A 12,120-nucleotide genomic window follows, 5' to 3' on the forward strand; every position below is an offset into this window, starting at 1 on the left:
GTCTAAGAATGATATGGTTTCAAGTTCTATGTAAGAAACTATCCTCGCACAAACTAAGGAAGTCATTTGGGGTCACATATGGCTCCAGCTCAATATCTGGCACTTTTTGTAGTTGTCATGCTCTCTCTGAATCTTCATTCTAGAGTCTTAGAGAACTTTGGCAATTAGGAAGCCTTACACTCTCCATAGCAATCAAAAAACATTTGAATTTCATGTTATGATTTGTAGGGAAACATATGTGGAGTTTATTAAGTTATCCAGTGTCTCTTAGTAGTAGTCCAGGCTTCTTCCTGGAAATGGAATGGTATTTTTCCTTAAACCATTCCATTCATCTGCATCTTTTATTTTTTCAGATAGAAACAAAGGGAAAAGAGAGCCATTCACAATGTGATATATATCACAAGGTAAATTTTTACCTGAAAAGAATGCATATGTTCATGAACCCAAGCAGCCATTCTGCTTTGCAGCACAGAGGGAGGAGATTGCATTCACAATCGTACTCTTTCAAAGTTGTTGTTAACTGTGTTGTGTTTTGCCACCAGATGACTAAATACCCACTGGAAAATGCTGCTGTCAAAATTCACTCCATTACGGGCATGCCACCCCTCTAGTGGTTGCACCAGAAATGTTTTCATTGTTGACGTTTGTGCTTTGTCCATTTAATCATTAGTTCATAATTTTGCCCAGTTTTATTGCTTAGACTTTGATTCATACTATGTCTCCTTTAACACTTTTGTGTTATTGGATTCAACTTCTGAGCTCTTACCCTTTCATCATTCTGTGACTCAAGCCTTCCCTAGGATGTAGATTTAGCTACCTGAAGTTCTTCCTCCCAGTTATCCACTGCAAAGTGCCACAAAAAACATAACAGATTTGTACTGATTATATCTGTTAATCCGTGAGGAGGCCTTCAGCAGTGTGTCAGGATAGTTTCTCTGTCCAGTAGCTGCAGATGGAGTCTCTTTTAAGTAGGGTATGCCAATATTTGTCTATCTTTGCATGTTGTATACTTTATTTTCTGTCTTACAGGTTTATTCCTCACTGGATGAAGCTTGAACTAAGCAACACAAAGGCTAGATATGCTTTCCTAGTCCATAGCTTGAGACCAAGATATGGACCGATGGAAGCTGGTTATAACACCAGTCTTGAGGAAGAGAGGAAAGAAAATAAAGAAACTTGTGATAGCAGAAAGGGAAATCTCAAAATTTACCATCTGCCATATTCTCCTCATGGATTAGCTGATAGGAAAAATGCATATCAGTTGTGTGTACAGAAAAGTATTTATGTTTTTTTTTTCTTGTTTATTTTGCCCACTGTGCCTGTTGATTATCAGCCTGCTTTTTTGGTCAGTTAGCACATTCCTCCTTTGTCACAGTGATGAGGAAAAACCAGCAGGAGTCATCATTTAGATGGCCATCTATGAGTGGCTCAAGATTTTTTTCTTTATGAAGCTGTATCCCTTTGCACACTAAGCATAGCAGCTGGGAAGGGACAATGCAGCAGGCTAACTGCAAAGAGCTTCCCATCACTTCCACAGGAGTATTCCCTTCAAACATTCCTGCCCCTACCCTTAAAGCATGGGTGGTGATTTCCCTGATCTCATCAGAGAAATTGCACCAACTCAATATGCACCTTACTGAGCCCAGTCCTCTCCACCTCCAGCAGAAGCAAGTGAGCCATGGCTCTTCACTCCTGCCTCTCTTTGCCTAGCTTCTGCAGTGCCAGGGTTGCTAACAGAATCCCAATCGCCTAACCTGGAGTCAGAGCTCCATCCCTTTGCACTACAGAACCAGGCTGCATAAACACATATTTGTCTCCCATGGCAACTGTGCTCATGTAGATAAAGGGAAGTTACCACTAGCTTCTCTCTGAAGGTTTTCCCTTTGCTGAATTCCACTGTGCATTATTACAGTCACTATTATCTTTCAGATTGATACTCTGGTTCTTAGGTCCAGCCCCTCTGATCTTTGCCCTGGATGAGGGCAAGCCAGTAAATGAGGGAACTAGGACAGGTGAGTGGCAGAGCAGCATTGAGTTGTCTGAAATTTACCACCATGGACTCTAGAAGGAGTCATTCTGTGAGACAAGAATCCAGAGAATGAGTGGTTGTAAATATAAACCCCCTAGAAAAAAATAATGAACCCCTTAATTTCTGTTTCCTTTCTATCTCCTGTTGATAAAACGTGTAGTTCTGATACATGAAGTAAGGCAATTTTACACATACTTTATATTAACTCCATCATTTATGTTTTAGGCTATTGTTAAATATATTTTAATAATATATCTGACAATGTAATATATAATTTTCTTTTTATATTGTTAATACACATGTTTAAATTTGTCATTTTTGGGCTGCGCTAACTTTGTCTAGAGTATTCTAAAATGGAAGTTTGTTCACAGGATAAAGATCACTGGTGTTAATAGTTTTAAGACATTCCACAAGTATAACATCATTAGTTATTTTAACTTGTTTAAGATGTAGTTGAGAAACTTTTTCTCCTTTTTTCATATGTATTTAGTTTCATATCTGAAAGTTATGTTGTATTTCTAACAAGACATGCAAGCCCATGGTTGCTTTCTGCCAAGTGCTGAACATACAGCTTCCCTACATGTGCCTGATGACCACTCAGGTTGTAATTGCCTTAACACATCAGGTCACCTTACATTTTGATTGTAGTTCATTTCCTTGATATGGAGGCAGTGTGGGATCAGGGTTTGTATGAGCCCACTGCGCACTGTTTTGGGGTAATTTCTTCTTTCTCCACTGTTGTGTGACTGTTGTTGTTTGTCTTTCAGCTTCTTCCCAGTAAGGGGTCGCTACAGTGGAACTCCGGTTCACTAATGATTGGCAGTAGACTTTTTAGGAAACGCCGAGGTGCCAGCTCAGTGCCCAACTTTCAATGAAGGCACGCCCATTTATGCACGCATGTCTTTCGAATGCTACCCAACCACGGGGATGACATGCAGACTCCACACAGAAGGCACTCCCAAGCCAAGCCGAGAATCGAACGGGAGAACCTCTTGCTATGAGGTAACAACGCTACCGCGGTACCACCGCGGCAGATAAACTGTTGTGTGACAGTGAAGTCAGTAAATACAAGTTTGGGAGGGGATGTTAAATGCATATTTGATCTCTGCAGATGGGTCACAGATCTTATAGTCTTGATCAGTTGTGATCAAGCAGTTTTTTATTTTTTTTTATTGATTGTTCATATGGGAAGCCTGAAGATAGACAGTCAAACTCTATATTGCTGGTCTATTGAAAATGCATAACTTCTGTAAACTCTTGAGTCATCCTTTTTGTGGTATCTCTTTTCCATGCTCCTTTGAGAATTTGTCAGCATCCAGACTTGACTGAAGTCTCAGTAACGTATGTTGAAGTGGTATAACTAATTTCCTGTGTAACTGTGTACAGTTAACACTATCCGTGAGTTTCAGACTGTTTTGGTAAGCACTGCAGCTTGAATCATGGATTTGTACATAATTGGACATTGGCTTGTGAAGGTTTTCTGGTTTGTAATTCATTGCTTTTTCTCTTGTCATAAAACCATTAGAAGTTACTTAGCACTGAATGTTTTTAATGCTGTGTAATCAGACTGTTTTCATCACAAAATTTTCAGATTATTAGTGAAGCAAATAAAAATACACCATACAATATACCTATGTGAAAATACAAACATAATATTGTTAGTGAGTACTTTTTCATAAGTATAATTGACCAAACCTAATGGGATTAAGTTTAAGTGGTTTTTTTTTTGGGGGGGGGGGCTGCTGTCCCACAGTTGCCTTCTTGAATTCTAGTCTTTGCCTTTTCTTTCCTCTCCCTTAGCAAATGTGCAAGGGCAGTTTGATTCCCTGTCTGTCCACTACACTTTGACTTCTGTTTCCATACTCACAAGCCATTGTGTGGTAGCTTGTCTTTATTTTCATGAAAAGCAAACTCTAGAATGACATTGACTTCAATGCTGTATCCCAACCATCTGTGTCCACATTCTTTTAATAATTGCAATTGCACTTTATTAAAAACTCTTTTGAAAGTATAACTTGATGTTACTAGTAGTGACTCATAAGTTTTGTATTTTTTTACAGATTCTACAGGAAGGGTCACTGCAACAATAAATCATAACATTTGGGTCTACCCCCTGTTCTGTCCTGCTTCCCAGACAAATTTTCTCAGTAGTGACTATTTTCCCTGCAAGTACCAATGCACATCTAACATTATCAAAGGTACTGATACAGGTACTGTGAGACTTTCTTACACATCCTACATTATGTCACTGTTTTCAGCCCTTTTTATCTCCTGATAACCATTGATCCCTCAGTTTGTGCCACAAAAATAGGAATGCATAGTCAATTGTTCTTCAAAGAACCATTAAAAGAGCTAAAAACTGAGGGTGATGCTACTCAATGCTAGAAGTCTAAATCTCAAAATGCACTCACTCGAGGCACTCCTTAAAATGGAGAACATCGATATCTGTGCAGTGACTGAGACCTGGTTCAAGGCCCCAGAGAGCACCCCTGCACTACCAGGCTATGACTCATACCACAATTTTCGGCCATGTAACCTGGACCGGAACACCAAAGGCGGAGGTGTGTCCATATTCATTAAGGATATCCACACCTCCAGGCTAGTTGTTCAGCATAATGCAGCCGAGGTTATCCAAGTGCAACTAACTCTGGGCAAAACTGCAATCCAAATTATAACACCCACCATGCCCCAGGATTCCCACTCCTCTTTTCTTGATGTACTGGAAAATATTAGGGTTCAACCAAACACCCTAATAATGGGTGATTTCAACTACCCCACCATTAACTGAGAACACTACTCATGCACCAACTCCTTTGCTCAATGCTTTCTGGAATTCATAAACTCCAATGCCCTGGATCAACTTATCCACACCCCCACCAGGGCCAACAGTATCCTAGATCTAGTCATTACCAATATGAGTGACCGGTGTTCCACACCTGAAGTCAACGCCTCATTGGTCCAATCCGACCATACGCTAATTACCCTAGATATCCACGTCCTGCCTTCACCCCCCCATTAAGGAAACCATGGTAAAAAATTTCTCCAAAGCCAACTTCATGCTTCTTAAGACAGACATGGTGAACATTATGACACCCATGCAGATGGACAATACAGTTACAACTACTGAATCCTACACAATTGCACTTTATAAGCACTTACATGAGTGCATGGATCGTGCTATCCCAAACAGAACCAAGACGCTATTCTCCAAAAAAAGGAAGCCAATCTGGTGGTTCCCTGCCATAAACAAACTGTACAATGAAAGGAAGAAACTCTTGCAAAAGACAGTAAAATCCCACGAGTGGAGGAGCTCCCTGGTCAGCCTCAGTAAGAAGCTGCGATCCCTGATAAAATCCTCCAAAGCTAGTTACGAAAACAAAATCGCCACTGATTCTAAAGACAACCACAAAGCATTCTATAGCTATGTCAAGAATCTCAATGGCAACACTGAGATCTGCTCTGAGTTACAGCACAATGGCAATAAATATACAGACCGAACAGATAATTGCCAACATCCTGGCAGATAGGTTCAGTGCTAACTTTACCCCCTCTCACCCCCTAAAGTACCCATCTCTATACCAGAAAAATGCAAAGTTCCTGTAATCACGGCTGCACAGGTAAAAACCACACTCTCCAAAGCCAAGAACACAGCATCCATGGGACCAGACAACATCCCAGGCTGCGTTCTACATGAACTACAGAACGAACTGGCACCCCACCTAAGTACCATGTTCAATCATAGCCTTACCTCAGGCTTTGTATCTGCCGAATGGTGCACAGCAATGGTTATCCCACTCCACAAGGGGGGAGCCACCACGGACCCCGGGAACTACCGCCCCATTAGCCTGACGAGCCTGGTCTGCAAGGCCATGGAACATATCATCATGGAACTTATAAACAAAGACATTGGTAATCTCCAAACTCTGGATCCCACCCAGTTCGGGTTTGTAAAAGCCAGATCATGTCTCTTAAACCTGATAGACTTCTTTGAAGCAGTCAACAAAGCCGTAGACAAGGGTAAGGTGGTTCACACAGCCTATCTAGATCTTGCCAAGGCTTTCAACACCATCCCCCACTCTGGAATTATAGATAAACTCACTAAACTAGGTATAAATCCCTATGTCACAAGATAGGTTGCCAACTGGCTCACTGACAGAACCCACACTGTGAAAGTAGCAGACTCCAAATCCGACTTCAGACCAGTGACAAGTGGAGTACCACAGGGTTCAGTCCTGGGTCCTCTCCTGTTTGGTATCTACTTCTCTGAAGTATAGGCTAACACAGAAGATCTTTGGCTAACGAAGTTCGCGGATGACTGCAAACTAGGAGCCATAATCTAAACTCCTAACGATGTGGACATCCTAAAAAAGGGCCTCACTGAGACAGATGCCTGGTGTCAAAGCCATGGCCTCAAGCTCAATGCCAAAAAGTGCATTGTCATCCCCTTTGGTAAAAACTCTGTACCCATGAACTACAACATAGGCGGTAGTATACTTAACACCGAAAGTGTGATAAGAGACCTTGGGACACAGGTGGACAGTAGTCTATACTTTGATAATCACATTGCCACAGTAGTCAGGAAATCCTTCTATGTGGCACACCTCATCACAAAAGGTTTCTCATCCAGAAAAAAAGAGGTCATTGTTCTACTCATCACTCATTAGACCCATTATAGAGTACAATGCCCCTTTTGGTATGTACCTCACTAGACATCTACAACAACTGGAAAGGCCGCAGAAATACCTCATAAAGAGGATTACCTGCCTCAAACAGATGCCCTACGCAGACCGTCTCAAAAAACTCCAGCTTTACTCCGTCACATATCGCCTACTCAGAGGTGATCTCTGCCTAACATACAAAGCTATGTCAAACCCAGAGCTGTTGGACATGCTCCACTTAAAGAAATCCCAATCCATCCCAGCTACATGCTCTAGGGACCTAAACCTTGTCACCACAATAAACAGAGCATGCTGGCGGGATAGATTCCTGTCCCAGAGACTTCCCATACTCTGGAATAAACTACCTATCTATATCAAACAAAGCTCTTCATTAGCACTCTTCAAGAAAAATCTTGATGATTGGATGGGAAATAAGAAATGCACCCCGGGGATCACCTCTGTGGCTGTGCTCGACAGTGGCAGAGGAAAATAATTTTCTTGGGTGGCAAAAGCCAGGGTACCATTTTGGCTGGGCTTGTATAGGCCCCAAGGCCGATAGCCTAGTACCTACCTATGAACCTATGTGAAATGTCTTAGTTACCCAAAGTCCATGAGCAAGTGTACTTGGAGTAGGCTAGTAGCACCTAAAGATTACTACAGCCAGTGCTTGTTCGGCTTAGAACCATATGCTGAGAATGGTCTTAGACAGCTAGAATGAAGTCTTAAGGGCTGCCAGTTTCTCGCCTAACTAAACAGTATTTAAGTTCTTTAAAGAAAAAAATGGGGAGGGGGGTGACAAAAAAACCCTGTAAATATGAAGAGTCAGGAAAAATGGAGAAAATGGAAGAATTATGTCAAGTGGATAAAGTACAAAAAGGCAGATGGCGCTGTGGAAAACAGGCAAAACTCTTAGATTCTGGTAAGAAGCTTAGAGTTCCATAGAAAAGGCTATTACATCAGTGGCAACTTCTCGAAATAGGGAATTAAAGCCAGCCCCTAAAATGAGTCATTTAAGATAAAGTAGGTACTTGCGCTTCTAACTTCCTGCATACATCTCATATAACCCAGGACGTGAAACAAATTTTGGAACTGGAGCACATAGTCATGGCTAAGACTGTTGTAAACAGCCTTCTATTCTTCTACCACGATGCTTCTTAGCCCCAGTACTCCTGCTGTCCTGATACCTTTTTTGATGACAGACGTCTGGCTAAAATGTTATATAACACAACTTAATTATCTGAGCACTAACAGGGACCTGTGTCGCTTACTTTACAGGGATAGTGCATGTCTGCCTATATGCCCAAAACATGCAGTCCTTCATCAAAATTGCATAGAAGAAGAAAACATAAAAGGGAACCCACCTCCTTTGCTTCAGAGAATAAAGTTAAGTTTTATAATGCCCCTATGCATGCCCCTTAGTACAATTACTCTCACCATGATGACACTTGCTTATAGTACACCGATTTCCCCTTGCAGTATTGTCTTGTATTTAATAAATCTATTAACCTTATGAAAAAATTAGGAAATTTTCCTGTTACTGCATTCTGTTCTGCTAAGCAAATCTATATTAAAATATTCAAGTTTCCAGAATATAAGAGCAGAATTCCTCCTCTGTTCAGTACATTGGAATTAAAAGCCAAGAGTCTTAATTCAGGCATGCATTTGCATTTCCATTTCAAAAGTTTCTGAATCTCACAGCTTGAAACTAGGGCTAAGAATCCAGGAAACTCCAGTGGTGATCTACATGATTTATGATTATCACCCAACAAAACCTCTGTGTGTGCTTATAATGGAAAGATTATACATCCAATCCATAACTTCTCATCTTTTGTATGAAAGATGAGTTTTATTGAAAGTCGAGCACTCTCCAGCTAATTGTAACATTCTTAAAAATTAGCTGCCTTACAGCAAAGAAGTATTGCCTGCAAAACTGGAAAACCATCATCAGATCGCATCAAATGGGCATTTAAGTAGCTAGAATGCCTAAATTGTGCTAGGGTTACTTAGTCATCATTTCCTGTCTAGCATTCCAATGTTTTCTATCAAGCTATTGTATTTCCACACTACAGCTAACAAGAAATGCTACCATTCCATATTGATACTAAAACTTAATTACTGAAGAATACTCTGCTCCCTTTGGAATCAATTGTTATAGTGAAAACATATTTGTGAGAATATGAGTCTTCTGCAAAGAGCCTTCTACTAAAGGTGCCAAAAGGCCCTGACATATCAGACTTCAGCCTGTAATGATCAGCTTAGACAGACTGGTTAGACTTGCCTAAAAAGGACTTTACTTACTTACTTATTTACTTACCCTTTTGTCAGTCAATTTAGTCCCACCAGGCCAATGGCCTGTTTTCAGAGGAGACATGAAAGTGTTAGTCATAATGACTAGGTAACATTTTGCCAGGTTACCAGGGAGATTCTTCTGTTTTCAATAAGTGCCATGGCATCTTTTATATCCACTTCAGTTGCCACCAACCCAGATAGATGGGATGTCAGTTTAACGGCTCATCTAATAGATAGCACACTCAAATGTGCAAGATGCCCCTTCAGTATCAGTATTATAAATATAAATCCGAATACGATTGTGGAATTAGAGCTAACAGATTCCTGATCTTGCAACTCCAAAAGCAAGTGCACTTCCTACTGCGCCACTCACACTGACAGATTTATTAAATCAATCTTTTGTCTTAATTCCTCAAAAGCCTGTTATTCTTCCAGGGTTCTGCACAAACTACCAGTGTAAAAACCTTCTCCTTCTCACTATAAGTGAAGATCACATCAGAGGTCATATTTCAGAAGCGAGTTGATCATTTCTGTCTTTCAAGAGGAGATAAGGTTTGCCTGTGCTTTAACAAATTGCTATTTTGTGGCTATATCACTGTGTTGCCTTTTCATTTAACAAACTCAATATACCTCTACAAGGCATTCACATTTATTCTGCTGCCATAGCCATACTTTAGTTAGACTTTCATAAATATATCTGCCCAACATAGATAAACTGCAGCATATATGCTAGAATAGACTGTTATCTCATGTTAAATAATAGTTTGTCTTGATGTGAGGCATGTTTTGTACTACTACTGCAATGTGGGTAATTCTGTACCTGTTCACCTTCTAGAGATAACCCTGTACTGTCTGAAAAACTATTCATCTGTTGTAATTTACTGTCACAGTGACGCTTTCTGAAGAATGTAGTACAGCTGCTTAAGGTACTTTCATAATGATAGGTCTTCAGTGAGCAGTTGCAGTAAGTGTAAAGCTTCCCTCTTCCTTTCCCAATATAACATTTCTGCATACGTTTTCATGAAAGAGACATTCATCCTAGTTAAGTTCCATGTTTATAAGTGCAAACTGCTGTATGATTGCTTTACAAGAAAGTTAGAGGTTTTTTATTTTCACTACAGATTAAGTTCTTGTTTGCATTCTAATTTGCCTTACAGTTTTCTGCATTATGTACAGGCTCAAAGAGTTGAGGGGTGAAGTGAAGAACACATGGTGTATAAGGGGGGCTGCAGTAGTGGTGTGAGACCTGATCTAGGTCTTGCAGGGAGTAAGAAAATTCTAGGAATAATCTGTTCAGAAAACGTTTGGATTTACACACCTTCTGTATCATGTTATGATTTGCTGTTACAGTAAACTCAGTTTATGATATACTTTTAAGTATCATACACAAATACTCTCAATGCATTCATATGTAATTTTGTCTTCTCAGCTATGGTGGCATAGAGGTATAAAGCTCTAATTATGATTCAGGTGACCTGAAATTGACTTGAGGCTTAGGCACTTGACTGAGCATGTATAGGAGGATGGGCATGCCCATCATAGGGGTAATGGATCTGACTGGAAAAAAGTCACAGTCTCAAGAAGTAGGCGGAGTCTGAGGATGGATGTATGAACTATCAAGTCACTGTGTAGCAGGAGCCTTCACAGAACAAGTGCACAGGAACATTCAATTGTGTGGGAAGGCATAGTCACCCCATCCCATCCAGGAGGGGTGTTAGTCCATTTCCACAGTGCTTTCATAGCTGCTTAAATGACTAGACTTCTGTGAGCATCTGTAATCCCCCCATACTTTGTTGACTACATAACTAGCATGGGGGAATGAATGAACAGGCTGTGTCTGACTAGGGAAAGCTTAATGATTGGCATGCACAGGGCAAAAAAGAACAACATGCATATTAAGTTGATCTAGATGATAGAATATTTTGTTTTCTTACTGTGTGTGTTGGTATCTATTACTGTTTCTCCTAGTTCCCAAGTTTTGGATGAATAATTGACATTTTGGGTCAGCCTGTCATGACCAACAAATAGAACAAGTAAATTAAAAAAGACAAAGGTTGAACGAGGCAACAGGAAGTAATGAAACAGTAATTAGACATATAAAGCTAATGTAGCCCTTGGACTGTGTATGTGACTGATGGAGGTAAAAAAAAAAAGTTCCTACCATTAGGAAGTTTGGCTATTAGGGATATTCAGGCCAAACAGAGAGTTGGTCTCTTTAGATCAGTAAGGAAGTTCTTTAGGTGAAAAGACTAGGGTTTTGGAGAAGTGTTTGGCAAAAAAGATGGGGAGAGTTCAGTATCGAGAGATGTTTAGGGTGAGCAACAGTGCTCGCAAAAGCAGTATTGTTAGAATAGAACTTTTGGCCATTGGGAGGTCTAGGCACATGTAAAAGAAGTTGATACAGGCAAAGAGTTTAAACACTGGTTGGGGGAGCAAGAGAGAGAAGCAAGTACAGGTGATGTAATAATAATTTAACATAAGGATGGAATTTAGCCATAACTGCTAAAAGAAAACAAATGCATTCATGTATCATATGCTTGTTGTAGGAAGCAAAAGAAATGTAGACCAATAGGAGAGCTTTTTATCCTTATTATTATTTTTAAGTAGTAAACTGGAGGAGGATGTGAGCTTTCAGAATTAGCTTCTTAACTGTATATTGCTACCTGCAGAATAAACTTATCATAACTCTTATTTGTATAAGAGCCACTATTAGATGGAATAATTTCCTTTTGTAGCTAGGCCACAAAACATTTAATCAATCAATCATTTAATTAATTAATTAATTAATTAATTAATTAATTAATTAATTCATTCATTCATTCATTCATTCATTCATTCATTCATTCATTCTCTTATTACCCACTTATTCCAGTTTAGGGTTGCAGGGAATCCAAATCTTTTTCTGGCATGCAGTAAAAGTGAGGCACAGAAGCTAGTCTTGGTCGAGGTGCCAGACCATTGCAAAGTGTGAAAAAAACACACACACACACAGCATGCCTGCCTGCCTAAAGTCCGTTTGATTGCCATTTCACCTATGTCACATCTTTGGCATGTTGACAGAAACCAAATCACCTGGCAAAAACCTCTACAACCACAGGAAGTATCTGCAGACCCTGCAACAGGAGCTGCTTGCTTTTCAAAATC

At 40.1% G+C, this 12,120-nt stretch overlaps 1 protein-coding gene across 1 annotated transcript in view; it reads left to right on the plus strand.

Annotated features, from left to right (window-relative positions):
• Positions 1-12,120, plus strand: part of LOC122797021 (dynein axonemal heavy chain 5-like) — a 374,439-nt gene that overhangs the window by 187,564 nt on the left and 174,755 nt on the right. The window lies entirely within an intron of this gene.

This window comes from Protopterus annectens, chromosome 3.part0 (genome assembly GCF_019279795.1).
Source record: "Protopterus annectens isolate FY-2018-M chromosome 3.part0, PAN1.0, whole genome shotgun sequence".
Classification (NCBI taxonomy): domain Eukaryota; kingdom Metazoa; phylum Chordata; order Ceratodontiformes; family Protopteridae; genus Protopterus; species Protopterus annectens.